We start from the raw sequence: 20,710 nt of genomic DNA, 5'->3' as shown, positions 1-20,710 counted from the left end.
GAAATCCACTCAGACACCAAATGCAGGAGTTTTGCTCAGTGCCATACCAACTGGAGATTTGGAGTGAGGTGATGTTTCCCCAGGCCACCTGGGAGGGAGCATAAAGAGGATGAGTAGCATGGTGTGGCTAAGATATTGCACCACGTTTTGCCCTAGAGGGAAGAGATACATAATACCTGTGGTATACTAGGCTGCCCTGGTTCTGCACCAGGCTCACCCTACAGTATCCCGAGGAATGAAATACCTTATTCCCACTGCAGTCTTCTGTTTTGGAACAGGGCACATGGACAAAAGTTCACAGGGTGCACAGGGCAAGGAGTTGCTCTTACAGTTCCTTACAGTGCTCACATTGATGGCAATCCCTTGACTCTTCAGATGCCATGAGTCATTTTAGCATTAAGTCACCAAAGACAACAAATAAGGGAGGGCAGAGTTTCTGGGGCTTGTTTGGGTTGGTATTCTCACAGCAAACAGTTGAAGAGAAGAGGAGTAGCTTGATTCAGGAATTAGTTACATTCTTAATAATCAGAAACAACCCTTTTACCGGGCTGTTTTTCCACTTTCTGTATGATTTTAACCCTGATATCCCTTGCATTAATGGCCAACATTGACTCATGAGCAAACCTATCAGCTCCAAGAGAAGAGAACAACACCACATTATCTATCTTAGGAAAGCACCAGTCTCTTATATTTGCTTGAATAGAGGCAAATACTTCTCTTTATTTAACATAGATCTCATCTTACAGCCCAATTGAGAATGCCTTCCTGTGGAACACTACATGCTATTTAGGAGAACAGAGCTCCTTAAAAGTTTAACAAAAAGCTTTTTCATGGATTTTTTCTTTGATTGAAAACTCCCTGCTGGGGGGCATAAGTGTCTGAGGGGTGGGTAAGACACTCAATGCAAAAAAAAATGTTAAACATGTAAAAGCAAGGGATAGATACATTTCCAATTTGTCTCACAAAATTTTCAAAATGTCACCCATTTAACCTCCAAAATGCTTGCATAGATTTGCCTTTTCACAGTCCCCATGCTTTTCTACAGCTCTTTTTGTGTTGGCACTGATTTAACTTGTGAATTTAAATACTGAGCTCCTCCCTGCATGCACAAACAGTTCACAAAGGAGTAAAGCAATACATTTCTTCTGGGGTGAAACAAAACACAGTGTGAAGAACTGACCTAACACAACTAACCAGACATACTGCTGCAATTTCCTCCAGTTTGAGGTCTTGTTGCACCTCTCAATAGCACAACTAAACTTAATACTTTCGCAGAAATCTAATCTACCCAAAACAGTCACAATTTTTTCACTCGGTGAATTGATGCCTGGGAGGACGTTCGGGGAGAGCTAGCTCTGTACGGTTTACGTCGAGGCTTGGAGGGACAAGGGAAGGAAGATTCTCCACCCTTTCTAGGGCAAAGCAGTTAGGCTGCCTGTCTGGTAGAACTGCACTGTCCCCGTGTGGATACAGATGTAAGCAGCTTTGTGTCATACACTGCAGTTACTTATCTCTTGTTGTTTTTCCCATATTATCTGTGTCCATAAGAACGTGTCTGCCAGCATCACATACCTCCATAACACTATAAGTGAATCTACATAAGATACTGGACAGAAAATCAGTATAACACATTATCCACGCTCTTATAATTATGATAATATAGTCTGTGTGAGTACAAGCCCTCACTTGCTGGGATTAGCAAATTGCAAAGAGAAAGTTATTGTTATAATTGCACAATCATTCCTATATGTGTCGCTGAAAATGAGATCCAACATTCCTTTGTGGAGTGCTTTGAGGCCTTCTGAAAGGCTTTGGACACTTATTACCTGGTACATTCAGCTCTGCAAAAGCTAAACTGCAAGAGTGTAAGAACAATAGTGAAACAGCTAAGGAAAATATGCACACATGTTGCTGTTAGGAGGAATGACTCACTGTGCACATCCTTGCCTGCCCTTCTGGTGAGGATGCTGCCCCCTCCCGCTTTCTAACTGTTTATTTTTTCCTCTCTTTTGCTCAAAAGCTAACATACTTTGGTTATATGCTCGGAGATACAAGTACTCACAATTGAATTTTAGCCAAATATGTTTGTCCAGTGAGCCCAAAGACAAGCATTTTGATCCTGAAAAGGTCAAAACCTATTACAGTTTTGTTTTTTTTTTTGTTTTTTTATGTTGCATTTAGGAGAGTATCCATCTCTGCTCTGCACAACGCCCATAGAGTGGTTGTGCTCAGCAGAGGTGATGACAAGCCAAACAGCTCTGCTCTGATTCAACACAATCTGCCATGATGTGTTTTTTTTCATTTCCATATCTAGAATATTAAAGAGGAAGGAGAGGGAAATGTGTGTTTCTTGTGGCTTTGTTACTTCAAATACCCCACACTATGTCATCTCAAGTTATGCTTGTTTCTAACATGCTGACATTTCACAACCTACAGTGAACAGGAAATAACTAAGAATTATTTTGTTTACTTTTAGATGCAGAACATTCATTGCTCATAATTGAATGTGGGTATCATAAAAAACATGTGGTAGCTACAAAGTGAGACTGCACTGTATGAAAATCATCCCTGACTTTTTAAATCTGGGCTTATGTGCTACCACCTGCATGTAACTAGTCTGATTTTCTGCTCCCAGCATTTAGGCAGGATGAATTACTAAATGAATGGGGTCAGGAGGAGGAGAGTGGAGAGAATCATATCTCCTGACATGTCCAAGGTAGTATTGTTATCCATGTCTCCTGAGATAAAATACAGCTCAAAAGTGGTGGATTTTGAGGTGCAGAATGAAAGTGGAGAAATGAAGCACAAAAGTGAAAATTAACATAGAGTATGTATATGATTAAATGACTGGCTCTTGCATTGCAAAGTCTCTGTTACCTCTGTTACTAAATGGATGGCTGTTAGTCATAAAACTGTTATTAGTCAGTATTATAACGGTCTATTTCCTCTGCTCTTCTAACTGAAGCACAGCTGAAGAAGAAACAACACAAAACACTGTCTTTGTATTGGGGAGGATGTGGCTGCTTTGTATCTTTCCTCATTGTGCAGAAGAAATCCACATCTGAGAAGTAATTCTGGAGGTTTGTAATTGCATACAGATTATCACTAGCTGGAGCCTGATCTTTCCTGTCTCCATATTACACAGTACTTCAGTCATTCCCTATGATTAAAGTTCTGACGTTTGCAGTCAAAGCCTAAGCATCTACAAACTGTATTAAAACTGAACTCAGGAGTAGATCTGCAAAAGTATGAATTTCACATAGAGCAACAAGCACCAAAATCCCAAATTTGGTTCCTAACTATCTTTAATCTCTACTTAGATTTTTCAGCCATAAGCCTGGAGCTGTAACACATAACACTGCTCACCCTGGTTTTCTACCCAAGTTGGTGGGCCCTACTGAATAAAACACTTGGTCCAAGTTCCTACTTCAAATGAAGTGGAACAAGGATTTGATTGCAAGGTGTGTTCAGTTTGAGAGCATCGCCTGTTCAAAGACTAATATATCTTCACCTTTTTCCTTGGCTGCAATGATCTCAGATATACAGATGCTACCTGGGAGCAGATCCATGGTGTCACAGTAATGGGGATTGTCTCTAAAACCTAGTGCCACTGTTTTGCAATTCACTCTGTGCTTAGGCTTACCAAAGGTATACAAATTGGCCAGATCTATGCTCAAGAATATGGATAGGTATTAAAAAAACTGAACTTTGTGTCAGGATTTCAAACCAACCAACTTTACTTCTGAGCAAAATTGTCACTTTACTTTCCAAATTAAACAAGCAGAATGGAAATGCCACCACATCTATAATGAAATATTCTGTTCCTATGGCTGTATGGCTCTATAATTATGTTAAAAGTCATAACCTCAACTAAGATAAATGAACCTACAAGATTCATGGTCTCTCTGAGGAAGTTGTACTCTTTCCTTCTGAGTTTGGACAGGGTAATTGATATCTGGTACATGCTAACCACAAATGACGACACAGTTTGTAAATGAAAAAGTGGAACTATAAATACATAGAACAATTTTTAGTCAAATTTAAAACAAGATATTCCTGAATTGTAGTCCTACTAGATATTTAATCACACAACCTTTGCAGGGGACTTTGTGATTTCAGTCTGAGATCATTCAGGAAGCCAAGATCTTGGCTGTGTGCTGCCAGATACACAGAAGTTGAAGGTTAAGAGGGTGAAGAAAAGCCTGTGAGCTGGCACTGCCAAATCCAGCCCACAGTCTCAGTCTGCAGGGCATCCTGCTTCAGGTGCTGCACTGGCCTTGCTAAGTCAACATTGTGCTAAAGAGCCCCTCCACTTGTACAAAAGAAAGGTTGTATTCCTTTAAAAACTACTTAAAAGACATCTAATACACCATGGCTTGTTTTTCTTACTTGCAGTGCATTAACTTCAATTGAATGACAGCAAAATACTCACTAAGGGTAAGACTGGCTGCTGCTGATTCAGATAATAAATTAGGACTACTAGTGTGTTAATTTACCATATTTTACTAGTGGCTTTTGGTGTGATCACAGGTGACTTCCTTAAGCCTTCCTTTCCTGCATTTTGATAAACTCGTGTGATGACATTTACATGTATATACTATGAGTACTCGCTTTCCATCCTTCCCTAAGAACACATAAACTGGTAAATGAGCGCTCAAATACTACCATAGTGGTGGCTGTTGAAGAACTCACTTAAAAGTTAGATAAACTTGATGTAAACAAGAAGAAAGAGAAGGTTCCTTCTGTCCTTGACAAAATTCTTGTCAGACCCTACCTGGAGTCCTGCACTCAGCTCTGGGGACCCCAGCACAAGAAAGACATGGAAATACTAGAGCAAGTCCAGAAGAGAGTCACAAAGATGGTCAGAGGGCTGGAGCACCTCATCTACAAAGACAGGCTGAGGGAATTGGGGTTGTTCAGCCTGGTGAAGAGAAGGTTCTGGGGAGACCTTATAGAGGTCTTCCAGTACCTAAAAGGGGCCTATAGAACAGCAGGGGAGAGAGTCTTCATCAGGGAGTGTGGTGACAGAACAGGGGGAAAAAGCTTTAAACTAAAAGAGGGCAGATTTAGGTTAGATATAAAGAGGAAATTCTTCACTCAGAGGCTGGTGAGGCACTGGCACAGGTTACCCAGAGCAGCTATGGATGCCCCATCCCTGGAGGTGTTCAAGACCAGTCTGGATGGGGCTTTGGGCAACCTGGTCTGGTGGTAGGTGTCCCTGCCCATGGCAAGGGGTTGGAACTAGGTGGTCCTTAAGGTCCCTTCTAAACCAAACCATTCTGCGATACTATTATTCTATGATTCCATGATTCTATGATTCTATGATAATGGACATCCCTGCAGTATGGAAAGCACTGTCAGAAAAGGTATTATTATTTTGCCTTCAGTTGTATAATTAATTTAAATATGAGCAACCTGAAGATAATTTGCTGGTGAGGGAATTATTTTTCATTGGCATAATGGTTGCAATATTAGAGTATTAATCTAGGCTCTGGACTAATATTGTTTGTGTACATAATGGAAAGATGTACCTCACACAAATCTGAAATATTAGACTGCTGGCATGCACAGCTGTTTCACTATTGAGGTGTTTATGAAGTGCAAACTAATAACAAGTCACTAAAACAATGTGTTTAGTTCAAAAGGAAAAGAAAAACACACACATAATATTTTGCAGCACAGAAAAAAAATGCTTCTATATAGGACAGCTGGTTCATTGCATTCCCTGGGAACTTAAGCCTCATGGCTGAAGAGTTTCAAGAGAAACAGGTGTGGGAGTAATTAAAGAAAAATATTTTTTAAATACTTCCAAAGAAGTTTGATTCCAAAAATTGAACTGGAACATGTCCAAAATCAATCACCTACAACTGCAGAGTAAAGTAAACAAGAGAGGGTAGCAGGGGATTAGGTTACATACCCAAATCTGAAGTGGCACAGTCTCTGCTATGCATTTAAATGTGCTGCCTCTCCCTGCCTTTTCATTGCATCCCTTTCTCTTTTTTGGTCATATGTAAAATGTTAAGAAGAAATATGTAACATCAATGGAGTGATGAGTCTGTCCCTCTACATTTCTCCTGTAAGGTCACAATGGAAATGTCTTCCTGGAGAGAAACTGAGTATGTGGTAGTTTTCTTCTCCTCTTCACAACTGACTATGACTGAAGATTTAAGTTAAAGGGAAAGGAAAAAAAAATGCTACACCCTGCTGATGTGAGCAGAGGAAATAAAAATAAGAACAAAAAAGGCAAGAGACCTTTTTGGTTATACAAGCATACATGCTGAAGCACAGCCAGGAAAATAAATGAGCAGACAGGACTCAGACTGAGAAGGCAAGGTCAAAGTGAAATAATGAAACTACATGAGACAGTCATTCAAGAATTCTGGAGCATGTTTAGAAAGGAAAGAGAAGGAGAAGGAGAAAGGAGAAGGAGAAGGAGAAGGAGAAGGAGAAGGAGAAGGAGAAGGAGAAGGAGAAGGAGAAGGAGAAGGAGAAGGAGAAGGAGAAGGAGAAGGAGAAGGAGAAGGAGAAGGAGAAGGAGAAGGAGAAGGAGAAGGAGAAGGAGAAGGAGAAGGAGAAGAAAGAAGAGGAAGAAAGCTCCTTTCAAGGAGCTATTAATTTCTTTCTAAGAGGCTTTGTGTTGAAATGTCACCCTCTTCTTTGCCATTAATTTCAGCCTTTACACTGTTTCTGCAGCATCCAATGAAAACTGAGAAAACATATGTGACAGAAGAACATGGGTGGAAAAAGGAGAGCAAATTTTGAATGCAACCTTTTTAACCCTGCTCAGAAGTTGTTCAGTAACCTTCAATATCATCTCAACCCAACCTGCTATTGTTGCATCAGTACAAGGGAGAAATCACTGTGTTTATTTCATCTCTAAGTCTGAATCACTGTAAAAGAATTTTAAATGGTTTTCCTTTTGAAGCATGTATTAACACTTTGGGAAATAGCAAATCCCCTACATTGTCTCAGTAAAACATCTAATTTGTCAAGTAGACAGTCTCAAAAATGCTGTTCATTTTTTTGGCATTATTTGGGGCTTAGGAGCCCCAATAACAAATGAGCATGAAACTGTGCTACTGCTATAGTAACACCAATACAAAGCCAAAAAAACAGCATCTTTTCATTAAAACTTAGCTACAGGGATTGCAGGCATTGGGCAATATGCCTGCAATATGGCTGTTTCTTTCTATTTTTCCAATAATCTGGAAGAAAATTTTAATTAAGCTCTCAGGCCCTGCCATTTTGCAATGCATACTCCCCAGAGCAGAGGGCTGTAGCTGTCCAGAGCATCCAGCATACCAGATCTTTGTCTCTCAGCCAAAAAGTATGGTGCTATTTTGAGCTCCTCTGTATTATTTTCATGTGGCACAGGACAATTCATCTAGTGTGCAGCAATATGCAATTCATGTGACAATTCATCTACCTGATCCTAAGCCATTGGACATGCCAGTCCACTGCGGGTCGAAGTTTACTTTTTGCATGGGGAGGCAGTGAGAACAGCTAGCTATTGTGGTCTGCAAGATGGCCTGTTCTCTCACAAATATCTTTCCCTGTTTCAACGTAGTTTATCTTCTCTGTTCCTCTCTTCTTCTGTAGAGCAACCATGGATCAGTATATTCTCCACATGTTGCTGAAGACATAGAGCATTCAGTTTTCTTGTCTCTGCACTTCTGTTTTAGTTGCTACCAGAAGTAGAAAGGCCAAAATGCCATGAGAAAAATTACTCTCAAAACATTTCAAGCATTGCTGAAACAAAAATGTATTCATGTTTTGGAAAATGCTTGTCCTCATAACAGCTCTAGTCCAATTTTGGGGCCAAAGTTGTGTGAATCAGGGATATTTTTGTCCATTCTCTTCTAATATTGGCATAGAACACAACTTTCTTTTGCTGTGTACCGAGTTTATCTTGTCAATATGAGTGTGAAATGGGGCAAAACTGAATGAGACTGACTACATTTTCTACAGCTTTCAAAAAGGTCTTAAAGCAAGACAGCCACCAAAAAACAGTGCAAAGTCAGATACATGGGAATCTGTTCCTACCTGCTCATTCCTACTGTTGCATGTCCTGGTTTACCTTGAAGGTCCAAATAAAATATAAAAGTTAGATACATAAGCTTACAATTGCTTTTGTAAAATACTTGTACAAACAGGCTTTAATACTTGCAAATACAATATAAAAGGCAAAGGAAGTGAGGGAGACTGTCACAGGGAAAGAAAAAACAAGAGTTCTGGTCACAGTTCTGCTTCCAACTCACTACAAATCTGACCCCATCACTATATAATTTGCTTAAGGCACTATCAAAGAGCAATATGTTATTCATTATCAACCCCATGATCTCCTGTCATGTCCTCTGGAACCCCCTTTAACAAGAAAGCTTTCAGTAAATGAGCAATTTAATTTTCTAAAGCTGTTTATTTCTGTTACACTCCCTAAAATGAAGCATGTTGTTTTAGGCACATTGGTGAAAAGTCTGAATCTGCTTATTAGACTGAAATGAAACATTTCAAGTCTCCACAAATACAACTATTTCAAGATTTGGCAATGAATATAAGTGAATAGGAAGGGGTTTTCTAACCACAAAAAATGTCCAAGCAGTTACTTTAATCTTCAATAAAGTCAGAAGCAGTTGGTGTGTTGTAAGAAAAGCCACTGCTGGCAGATGAACAATTGTTTAGTTTCCTCATCTGTAGAGTAACCAGCATGATTCAAACATAATGTGACCATGTCTGAAAGCCCAAAATGTAATAACTGACAATCTTTCCAAAAGCTCACGTTTGCTCAGTTTTGAAGCCTGCAAGTTTCTGTGAGAGAATAATCCTTGAAAGCACATAGGTAGGGTAGGTGTCACCTGTGCCAAGAAGGTGACACCTGTGGGCTTCCCAGGGATGCAGCAACCTCAGCAACCATGAGCCATACCAGATGCCTCATCTGGGCAGGAAGGAGCAGCTGAGTGTGCGTGGAGACTTCTTGGGAGTAAACTGGAACCAGACGAGTGGCACAGAAGAGACTAGGAAGCCCTTTGAACCAATAAGATAATGGCAGAGATAATGGCCACATAGACAGGCCACCCACTCCTCCTTGGGTGCTAAAGAATGGAGGAGCTGGAGGAGGTTTTTCTCCATCCCCAGTGAATGGTGTCCAGGACTGCACTGAAGGCAGAAATGGGGACACTGCATTTGGGCAAGTCAGGACTCTGGCTGCAGGTGCTGGGATACCTCTAAGACATCTTTGTGGAGAGGATGAGAAAGCGGGCAGATATTTAATGTTAAGGCTTAGATAAAATTTTTAGTTCGCATTTTATTTTACCTGATTTCAGTCCTATACCTAAGTCTGACTTTGAATCTCACTGAAGAAAATTTTCCTTTTTTGACTTTCAGGAAATGTCTTGGTGCTGCAGGGAGATCCAGATAAAGCAGTCTGTGGGTTGCCTTCTCCTAAGGGAGCTACGTGCAGGAGATGTGTTGTGGGAGGCTTAGGACATTACCTACCAGCCTGCCACGGACCACTGTGCTGCATTCTACACACTGCAAGAGGCTGAATCTAGAAACAAGCAATGCCTGGCCAGCAGCAGGGACAGGTTTTTTTCTGTAAGGAGTAAAGAGAGAGATCCTAAGGCCCTCAGGGAGCCCCAGCACCAGAGGCACTCTCATTTTCTCTCGTTAAAGAGAAGTACAGCCCCATGGATTTAGCTCAGAATATGCATTACAGAAAGCTGTGGCTGTGCATTTATCCCCTTCATGTTTTTCCTGACCCATTGCCTACAGGACTGGGTTTTGATGAGGCTAAAGCTTTTAGCTGGTCATTGGGATGGAAAACATAGGAAGACCTACAGGAACTCGGGGTGGTTTTCATTTCCACCAAACCTACAGGATGCCATAAAAGATGGGGAGCAGGCTTGAATTTGGAGAGAGAAATCCCAGCACCATGAGCCCTTTCTGAATTGTACATGTATGTGAAGAGCTGCTTACTCCATGTAAATACAGCACCTCTCTCTGCGGGTCCCAAACGAAAGGAAAGAGAATTACTTCTGTTGCATGCCTGTTCCCCTCAGGTGTAAGCCCTAAACCTCTCCGAGCACTGCGCAAAGGCAAATAAATAAATAGGAACATAGATAGACAAATATTTTATTAAATAAATAAATAAATAAATCAGACTGTAAAGCCTGTTGAGGTTCTGTTTTACAGAAAAACTCTTTCTCTAAACGTGAGGCTTGGACAACATCAGAGTTGTACTTCCAGGCTAAGCAAAAAATACCAAGAATTCAGTGTGAAAAAGGCTTTCATTTAGGGTACATTCAAATACATACAGGTTCAAAAATGGTGATTTAATTGTTCTGGATTATCTTTCTTCTTTACACATTATTCTGTCCCCTTCTCAATCTTCCTGAATTGTAGTATGGATAAGCACAAGTATGGGTAAGCAAAATGTGTCCATTGCTGATTTGAGACCTATAAAGTCTATGTGCTTTTCCCCAAACATTTTGGAACAGCAAAGTCTTCCCACTTACTAACTATTAAACTGCATTTCTGTATTTTGCATTAACACCTTTGCTCAGCAAGAAACACTGAAAATAAATAAACAAATAAATAACTAAATTAAAAATCTTCCAACATAAAACAAAAAACTTCTGTTACTTCTCTGTTCTCCACTCCTCCCACCCCTTCTCAAACCCCCTCTCCTTCAGCAAAAATTTCTAGCCATGTTCCACTGACTTGATTTGCCTGCTGAGTAAAGTGGTTTTCACTAATCTCCTACTTAGTAGGTAATTGTAAAAACAATTTGTCCAAATTCATCAGTGGTGTAACATCATTGATTTCATTTGGAGTCGCACCAGGAATTAATGTGGGCTATTAATTTCACAGAAAGCCTTCCATATGCAAGTAGGTTTGTTGCATAATTGCCAGGAGTGTTGATGACTGATCCAGCTCCTGGGGGGCAGATATCAGTTGATGTAGGGAGCTCTGCACTGTCTTGTCATAAGAAGATTGAGTTCCCTCCAGGTGAAAGCTTTTGGAAAGCTGTTGGAAAGCTGTTTTTATAGAACAAAGATGCCAGTACATAGTGCAAAACACTCCTAAAAAATACACGCTACCACTGCTGACCCAATATTCAGGCAAAGGATGCATCAAGCTTGCATATATACTGAACCTAAGTTCTCTTTAATAACAGATCGTTAAACCCTTTTTAATAAGGGACTGCTATACCATGCATGAAGGCTGATCTAAGACCTGGAGCAACCAGCTTTCCTTGCAGCATCTTTTCTCACAAACTTTGGTGACCTCATATAAGAGAAAATTTGGTCATTTATTTTAAATAAATTATATGAATGACTCACTGAAGTTATGCTCATTAGTCTTCATTATTTTAAGGGGCTGGAAGATTTTTGATGGTAAATCATGAATACTGCTGCTGTAGAAATCATGAAGGACTGGGGAGGAGAGGAAGACTAGCAGATAGCAGATATTTCAAGTTTCTGTCATCTGGCAAGTGTAACAGCCATGGAGGGACTACAGAGTGTTCATACTAGGTGGATATTTTGGTGGAGAGAACTATTAGTTTTAATCAAATACATGGCACCTCTGTTAGTACTAGGTTTTAATTAAAATACATTATTTATATGCATGATCACACCTCCTGTAGCTGTTGTTTTAGAGCTGTATTGTGTATTGATAGGTCATGTTGTTTTCACAACCCAAAAGGCCAGATGGTTTGAAAATCTGAACAACTCTGAGGCTAAGAAGTGACCATGAAACAGTAGAATAATTACATTATTGGAGGATGTGCAAATACCTGAAGATTTAACAAAAGCCTCTCAAATTCCCTGGACTCTGCATGCATCTATCACACCAGCCCAACCAGGAACAAGGAATTTAGGAATGAGTAACTGCAATTTGTAATTTTTCCTTTTGGAACACAAGCTTTTAAGGAAGGACTTTTGAATGACCATATGCATATGCAAAAAAGAAGTACATCTTTCATCCCAGCATGCCCTAGCTTTATACATTTAAGAGTATCCCTTTATTTAAGAGTCCGAGGGATAGAGATGTTAAGAAATCTAGTTCTATAAATAACCCAAGGGCAAGCTTTCTCAGCAAAGTGTGGTTGACCTGACTATGAAGACTATCCTTTGCTATATATAGATAAAGAATGAGTATTTTTTAAAGATTGGAGAAAGAATAAAAATATTCAAAGTATATACAAGCATATTTTTGTAGTGCAGGTTTGAAATGCAGCACTAAATGGATCTATGGACAATAATCCAGCTACTTGAGTCTCTAAAAATCCCCCTGAGTCTTTCCAAAAACCCTGGGCTTTGTGGAGACTATCCAAGGTTAGGAGCAAGTCTCCAGGGAGCCAGCTGCAGGCAACAGTGGACAAGGCGTCTGCTAAGGGCAGCAGATTGTATGGTCAGCAAGAAGCCATGACTGAGCATTCGCTTTGTTGTCAGCATCATCTGTGCCAGGTGAGATGAGGACAGTGTAACTTGAAAGGGCAACTGAGGTCCTCCAACTCCTTCGCAGGACCAGCAGCTGAGTACGGACATACTGCATCCCTGGAAGCAGGTCTACAAATGAAAGGGTAATCCAAGCCCATCAGCAAGACTGGGATTCTGTTTCTTACCCAGCGACTTGAGTGAGTCCCAGTGCAGTAGCTGTAGGTGAGGTCTTACCTTCATAAGTCTCTTGGAGGCAGGTCACAAAAGCTGCTCAGGGAAAGCCCATCGGTGTTCCCAGTAGAGGCACGGGAAGGGACTTGTGGCACCCTCAGGTGTTGGGACATGCTGGCATGACTGTCAACAGCACCACCTCATACTAACACCACACGCATAAAACATGCCTGAGTACACTGGGGGAGAAAACAGAGTAGAAAAGGAGGAGGGAAAAGGAAAAATATCAACAAATCCAATGCAGTTGATAACAAGAATGCAGAACAGTGGAACTAAAAAGGATATCTAGAAAGATTAAAAACAAAACAACAACAACAAAAAAAAACAATCATGGGAAAAAATAAATACTTTGTCAGATCTCTCTAGAATGAGGTGTATCTTAGACTTTTGGATTTATTAAAGACTGCTTTCTAAGCAACATCCAGAGGGCTCTGTAGTATGTGTCTGAAATAACAATCAGACACAAAACAGGAACACACAAATAAAACCTGGCCAGACCTCCAGGGAGATTAGCAAGTTCCCAAGAGTGCTTTCAAGTGAAGGATTGTCGTGCTTGCTTTGAATACACCAATTAACCTCGCACCAAGAAAGCGCTGAGGGAGCAAAGTCAATCTAATGTAAAACCAATGTCAGAACAAAACTAGGGGAGATAAATGATTTTTTCATTTCTCTTGCAGGTTATACAAGTGAGAAGCCCAGCCCCTTGGACAAAGTAACCCCACATTCTGGAGCATTCTGGAGCTGTACCAGGGGACAGAAAAGCAAAACAGTTTTATTTCAGCAATAGGTGATGGCTGAGGCTTTGGGGTAGGGAGGAACAGTGCATAATTTCATGTCACCAATCGGGGGTCTTTACAGACTGTCAACTGGGAGCTCAGCAGTGGGAAATGGGTGGGAGAAGGGTACGGAGGAGAAGGAAGGAGAGCTGCCAACCAAAGGAAAGGGGCTGTGATGTTCACCTGCTGCCGTGTTATGTACACAGGCTGAGAAGTGTGAGCCAGACATCAAGCAGTCGATCAGACTAATCAGTTATTTCAGTTGGGCACCACCTGGCTCCTGTTTCAGCATGCTCTGTTTTTCACATTCTGCCTTTTATGCTTACCATGGCAGACCACAGGCTCTGTACTCAAAACCTCAAACCTGTTGTCTGTCACAGTGAGAGTTAGGGCTATATCATCACCTCTGGACTCTGAAAGCCCAGTTAGTCCCCTAAAAATCAACACAGTAGCATCAACCAACACTATTTTTTCCTAATAACAACAACATGAGAATCCAGCGGTGTCCCATGGGGATGACACTGCACAGGACAGGTGGACTGACCTGGCTGTGAGTTAGGTGGAGGGTCGCACAACCATGACTGCCAGGCTCAACAAGGCTGTGAGGAACAGGGATGGATGAGTAAAAGAGCTGGAGCCAGGCTAGAGTTAGGCAGAGCACAGAGATTTTAACCTGTGTAGCTGCAGCCATGGGGAGCTTGCTCAGCAGCATATGGTTGTGTTTTCCTCTTCAGCCACTTGATCAGCTGAAAATCCTTTCTGTTCCAAGGGAAGGTCTTGAAATCACGTACAGCTCAAAGCACAGAGCTCAGCAACAGGAGGGAGGGTGGGAACCAGCCACATTCAGAGCCCTGTGTCCCACAGAGGGACAGGGCACTGGGATGGAGGAGCTCAGCCATCATGTGTGGGATGGATAGCCTGAAGACATGGGAGCAGCAGAGAAGCTGGAGAAGAGGCAGCTGCAGGCAGAGCCATCAGCAGAGGCTAATTTTACAAATTGAAGCAACAATACTAATGGTATAGGCGTTGCAAGCCATGTCGCAGCTGTTTTGGGATTCAGCCGGCTTGATGTTGTTTTGATTAGCCTGACATTCAGCTGGCAGGATGCTTGCATGGGCACACGTGTGGGTGGGAGGGTAAACACAGCTGAGCAAATCTGGTCCCAGGTCTTGCTTCTCCACAAGCAAATGGGGAAGCTTATCCTCAGCTCAGATAAGAGCTGTCCTCCCTCCCACACCAAAAAGGTACAAATGTGTTTAATAACATGTATCACAGGAGTTTTTGCTGTAGTTTTGCTGATGTGTACTGCTTTAGACAACATGCAAATGCTTTTAATGCCAAGTGAAGCTGGTGAAAATCAGGCAGCTGTGAAGGAGAAAAATATGGTTGGGGAGAGAAAAAAGGAAAAGGAGCAACATCCTGAAGGATAACACATGACAATTTAAGTAGGATTCTTCCTTGTTAATACACTTCTCTAAAAAGCTCACTTTCAACCAGTTCTTTGCTGCAGAAGCTAAACAGAACTTGTTCAAAACCCTTATTTTCTTTCCTACGGTATGATAATGGCAACTGGTTGTAAACACACAAACTGCTTCTGAGCTGGCACTGAAGGACTGGGAAGGGGAGAAATTGAAAATATAAAGCCAATAGAAGGTGGAAAGCAATTGTATAAATGGAGTGAGAAACTAAAAACATCATCAGCCTACCATCTTTTGAGGTTCTCAGGGCTCTGCAGATAAACTCTGTATCTGGCATCCCCTACCCCTGTTTCAAATAGATGGCTTGGGTTTCTTCAGTTCCACAACCCTTAAAGAAGATGACATATCTTACCAATAACTAATATAAAAGAATAACAGAAAATGATCTTAAACTGACACCAGTATAATCTATGTTTTCCACATTCCTCTATAACATCTGAAAATTGGTATTTTTTCATGAGTAATAGTAAAATAAATTCTAGCAGCCACAAGCCTCTCAGGGGTTAATAAACAAGCAATGCCCACACAGATGGCTGGAAAACAGAGCCAAGACTTTGTGCTTCACAGCAGATCTGAGGCTGTAAGCTCAGGCATACAGCTTGTCCGCCGACAGAACCTCAGTGCCCTGTGAAATCTTCATTATCCAGGAACATGAAGAAATTCCTCTTCATAGCACCTAACTATTTCAAAATAATGCACTTGGATAAAACAAACACTCAGAAGTCTAAATGTCAGGATTTAGGATAAAAAGCAAGCTCCAGATGCAGAAATGTGGACGCTAGAGAATATAGGTGTACAACCACCACCAGAAAAAAAGGACAAGGCTGGAGATTCCCATTGTTCAGTGAATGTGAGAAAGCAGCAGAGGCTCAGAGGCAGCAATTCCCATGGCCCCATCAGCCATAACCAGAAGACACAAACTGAGGCCCTGTTTAGTCCTAGAGGCTGTTCTAAAGGACATGGAGTGCTTGTGTGGGGGGATGCTTCCACATCAGCATTTTTCTTTGTTTCCTAGAGTATTCCTGCAGACAACCTCCAGACTGTCCCCACATAAGAGCCAAGGAGGGATGGTAACCACCAGATTAACACTACAGCACGTGCCAGATTTCCTTCTCTTTTCCTACTTCTGCCATTTAAAGTGTGTGTGTAAATACTCCCTAACTCATTTTGTATCAACCAAGGGACATCAAGGTGCATAAGCTACCTAAAATGATTGGATGGACAGGTAACAACTCCATGAGGAGAGAAATAGCAAGCCTTTCAACAGCACAACAGTTTGATAAATATTTATCTATTTACACCCATTAACAGTTTGATGCCTCTGCAAAAGACTACTGCTCCAGTTCAGCTATCTGTCCTACTGCCAGTGACATCCCCATTAATTAGAGTGCAATGAGGATAACACTCTCAAGCATTTGCAAAGCAGGAGGTGGAAAGCTGAGATTCTTTATGACCATCTGTAAGCAGAAAGGGAACCAAGGGATTTCAAAAAGTAAGCATAAAAGAAACCAAGGGATACAGATGTTCAAAAGGGTGAAGAAAATAGTTTGCCTCATACTGTTTGCCTCAAACTTGCCTGAATAAGAAAAATCCCCCATATTCATGTGAGTGGGAGGTGAGTCAAGACTATTGATATGAATTTACTTAAGCAAAGGGTGCAATATGTCCAGTATAATTTATCTTGGCTTTTTGACTCTCTTATGCTGTATAAGCAGTGTGTTACAGACTGCCACTCAGGTGATGGATTTTTTCATCTATTGGACATTTTGTAGAAGGAAATAATGAAAAAATATATATATTCCTTGTGTATTGCTCAGACATTTTGAAATGAGCTTAATAATAATAATAATAATTATTATTATTATTTTAAAAAACACTTTAGTAAAATAAACCAAAACTCTTTGGAGAAGACAGCTTGTAATTCAACCAGCCCAAAATGCTTGATCCATCAGCAACATAGTTTGAAACTTGTATCTTTGCAGAGAAGTAACATTTAAAAATTTTTTGTATGGATACAAAGACTGTTAGAATTTTTACAATGCTAACATGCCTCAGTCTTAATCCTGGTATTCCAGCAATGGAGAGCCTTTTCCTTGTCATATGAGGAGCTTTTTCTGCATGGAGGGTGATATTCTCTGTCTAACATCAGTATATCACTCTAAGGCACAGGAAGTATCAAAATCTGAGTGTGGTTCTGTGTGGGTCAGGCCAGCACAATGTGCAACCCAGAATGTGTTTAAATCCTGTCCTTTATCATTTCAAAACCCACTTTTGCATTGCCATCAAGACAATTGCAAAATCAATGGCAATCTAAGGTTTGGCACTATTGTCTTCCACATGGGAGGATGGTCCAGAAGTGGCCACAACAGTGGGCTTCTCTGCCAAATCAACAGAGGCTGGCTAGCTGTCCTTGGGTTGAATTCAACCAAGTCTGAGTGCATTACTGATGAAATACATCTAATTTTACCATGACTTCAGGAAGTTTAAAACAGCAATTCTCTTTGTCTTTTCCCTTGTCCAGGAATTTCACACAAGGAAGGAATTTCAGTTTTTCACCATGTTATGATGTACAGCAGTAAGAGCAACCATGCTTCAATGAATGTTATACCTCAGCACCACTGACTGTGTAGTTCTGCTGACAAGCTACAGCTGTATACAAGCTGGTTGCCCAGTTCATCCAGAAACTATCTGATCAGAGATAAAAGAAATTGGTTATTTCCATATAAAACAGGTTCAGTTAATCTATCACCTTTAACCAAATACACTTCTTCCTTGAATATACACATATATACATACATCAAAAAGCAATTACCACATTTTCAGGATTTTCCAGGACACAAAGAACAAAACACAGAGGCACTACAGTAAAGGCAGAAACTTGCTGACATGGGAAAGGCAAACCAAAGGTTAAGTGAAGAAATTTAGTATAAAAAAGTGTAATATATATTCTACTCTTCTATCTGTTGATTTATTCTACTGTTTACAAATGCACTGATCTGTGCAAGACTTTGCCTCAAGAATTCAATATCTGTGGGACACAAGTAAAGTTTTATAAATATAAAGTTGGTGTAAGGAAAACTGAATTTGATCTCCTCTTCAATCCATTCCTGATTATAGGGTGGGCCCCTGTGCTTTCTTTTCACTGTATCTTGGAGCATTTATCTGAGGGTTTGCAAGCCAAACCCAATAGTTGGTGATCTAAAGTTAGGAAGCAGAGCAACTAAATGCTTATAAGAGCTAGTTTAGTATGTATCTATACCATAATAAAGAAATCATGCCAGATATGATCTTATAGCACTATTGGCAGTGGGTGAACAAAGCAGGCAATACCTAAGACAGAAAATTGCCAGGCTGAAGGAAGTGAGCATTTTTCCCATGCCAGAATGGTGGCCACCCCAGCCATGATCTCGAGGTCAAGTTAGGAGGAAACATGGTCCCATGTGAGGAGCAACATCTCTTGCATCCCCACCCCAGCACCCCAACCCCAGGAGCACAACATGGGTAAGCAGAGCTTCTCCTTTCCTTGCTGTATAGAGTTGGCCACTCTGCATACATTGGGACAGCAAAATCTAACTTTTCCTGATTTGCTCTGTGTTTAAGAAAGGGGAAATAGAAATGAATTGGAGATTTCAAGTGTCCCCAGAGAAACATAAGAGCAGTGACAGAGCACAACCACCACAAAATGGTGTGGTGATAGCTATGACAACAGGTAGAGCTTTATTCTTGCTCTCCATGCCAAAGACAAGTCAGACGTATTGAGCCAGACCATCTTTGATACAGCAATTTCATTTTTCCAATAACAATTATTGTTTGTATCCTGCCATTTTAAACAAAGTTTTAAAGGATCTCTGATTTTAATTTTCTTTGTAATATTTCATTTTCAGATGTATTGCCAAAACCACCAGCACAAAACCAAAATAATATAAATAATGAATGTATGTGTTCTATCTCTGAATTAAGAGTATACTTTTTCCATCTGTATTTGGAAACGAGTTGTTTTATATGTTATATTTATTTGAGAAAGTATGTAAAACCTCTTGTCGTTGCTAAACTAAAATAATAATAATAATCATAATAATCATAATTTATGTTTAATCATAATAATCATAATTTATGCTTAACATAAAAATCCTTGCTTCTGGACTGAACAGGCAAACCTTAATTCTATCAAGCTGCTATCTCAAGCTATTCCATAAGTGACTATCTTGACTGAATTATAGCTTTTCAGTTACTTTCCATTATTTATTTCAACAAAGATACCTCTAAAAAGAAAATCTTGTTTTAATCCCAATATCAGTCTGGCTGAAAACAACTCCATAGTTCCCTTCTACTTCACTAAAAAATAATAAAAAAAATATATATATATATATATATAAAACAAAATGGAAGCAGCTGCCCAACACAATAACGACTAAACAAAGCACAATATTTTTTACCATTACGGTTTTTATTACCACCTCACCAAAGTCCTTCAGAGATTTGGATTCTGAGATCAGGACAGAGTGCAACACATACATGTACAATAGATGCAATACTTTGCAAAAGTATTCTTTTTTTATCTAGAAAAAGAACTTTCTGGGTGAAAGGTATTACAGAAAAATTAGTAATTATAGAAAATCTTCACAATCTATATTTTCATAAATGCTTGAAGAATTGGCTTGGCAGTCCTCAGTAGGTCTAAATCTAGAGGCCAAATTTGACTATCATTTGCATGAGAGAAGTCTGGATTTATTCTACCAGTCCCAACCAGCAGTCTTCACGATGACATCTGTGCTGGGGACACAAGCCAAGCAAGTGCACCTTAGTGCTGCAGCAAGGGACCACCCATGGTGTGAAAGCCAATCACTGCTGAAGCTTCTTTGATTCATGGACTCACTGAACCATCAATACAGGTTCAGACACCAATCCTCAAATAAAGTCATTGCACATCACTGATTCTTTTATTTCCATCCTGTAAGCAGAACCAAAATCTGACCTTGTTTCTATTTTGTTTTAAAGTGCTTCACAGACCATGAAACATCACAAGTATGTGATTTCTGTCACAGGTAGTCCTTCTGAAACCTGGCAGGTAAGTAGGAGCCCTGTGCCTTCCAACAGAAATCAACATGGCAGGAATCAAGGCCTAAATATGAGGAAGCTGGCTCATATAAATCAGTTTTCAGCATGGGAAGAGATATAAAATTCCAACATAACAAAATAGTGAGGGTATCAGTATGAGAAAGCTGTTATGTAGCTTCACTGTCTCTTTATTGGTGAGCTACTGCCAGTTGTTGAAGGAGGAGATGGGTTGGCCAATCTCCACAACATAGTAGCACTACTCCCCTCTGCTCCCCAGGAAGAGACATGTTCTCCAGCATCCTAAACTACCTCTTGGGATGCAGAACACAGTCAGTCGCAGTCAGCAGTTATACAGTTTTATTATTGTAATAAATTACTATTTATTTTCATATGCCTTTGATTTGGGACTTTCAAGACAGTGCTTAGAGAAAACCACTTAACAGAGTCATTCAAACCTAACCAGAAATTATTGGAAACATTAATTTATTCTTGCAATATTATCTAAGCTAATTTTGTAGCCCTAAGAAGTTCAGAGTAGATTTGGACTAACCCAAAATGTTGACCGCTTCTCCAAAACAAATAAGAGAACAAAGTACTGCTTTTGCTAGGCACTAGTTACAACTACATGGGAAGAGATCATGCAATCCAAATGTTACATTGCTCATTCATCCCATATCAGAATGATCTTTTAGAATATCAAGAGGCCACAAAGCTTTTTGCAGTCTGG

The sequence above is a fragment of the Aythya ferina genome (genome assembly GCF_964211825.1).
Source record: "Aythya ferina genome assembly, chromosome: Z".
Taxonomy (NCBI): Eukaryota; Metazoa; Chordata; class Aves; order Anseriformes; family Anatidae; genus Aythya; species Aythya ferina.
Note: the sequence above shows the minus strand (reverse complement) of the source record.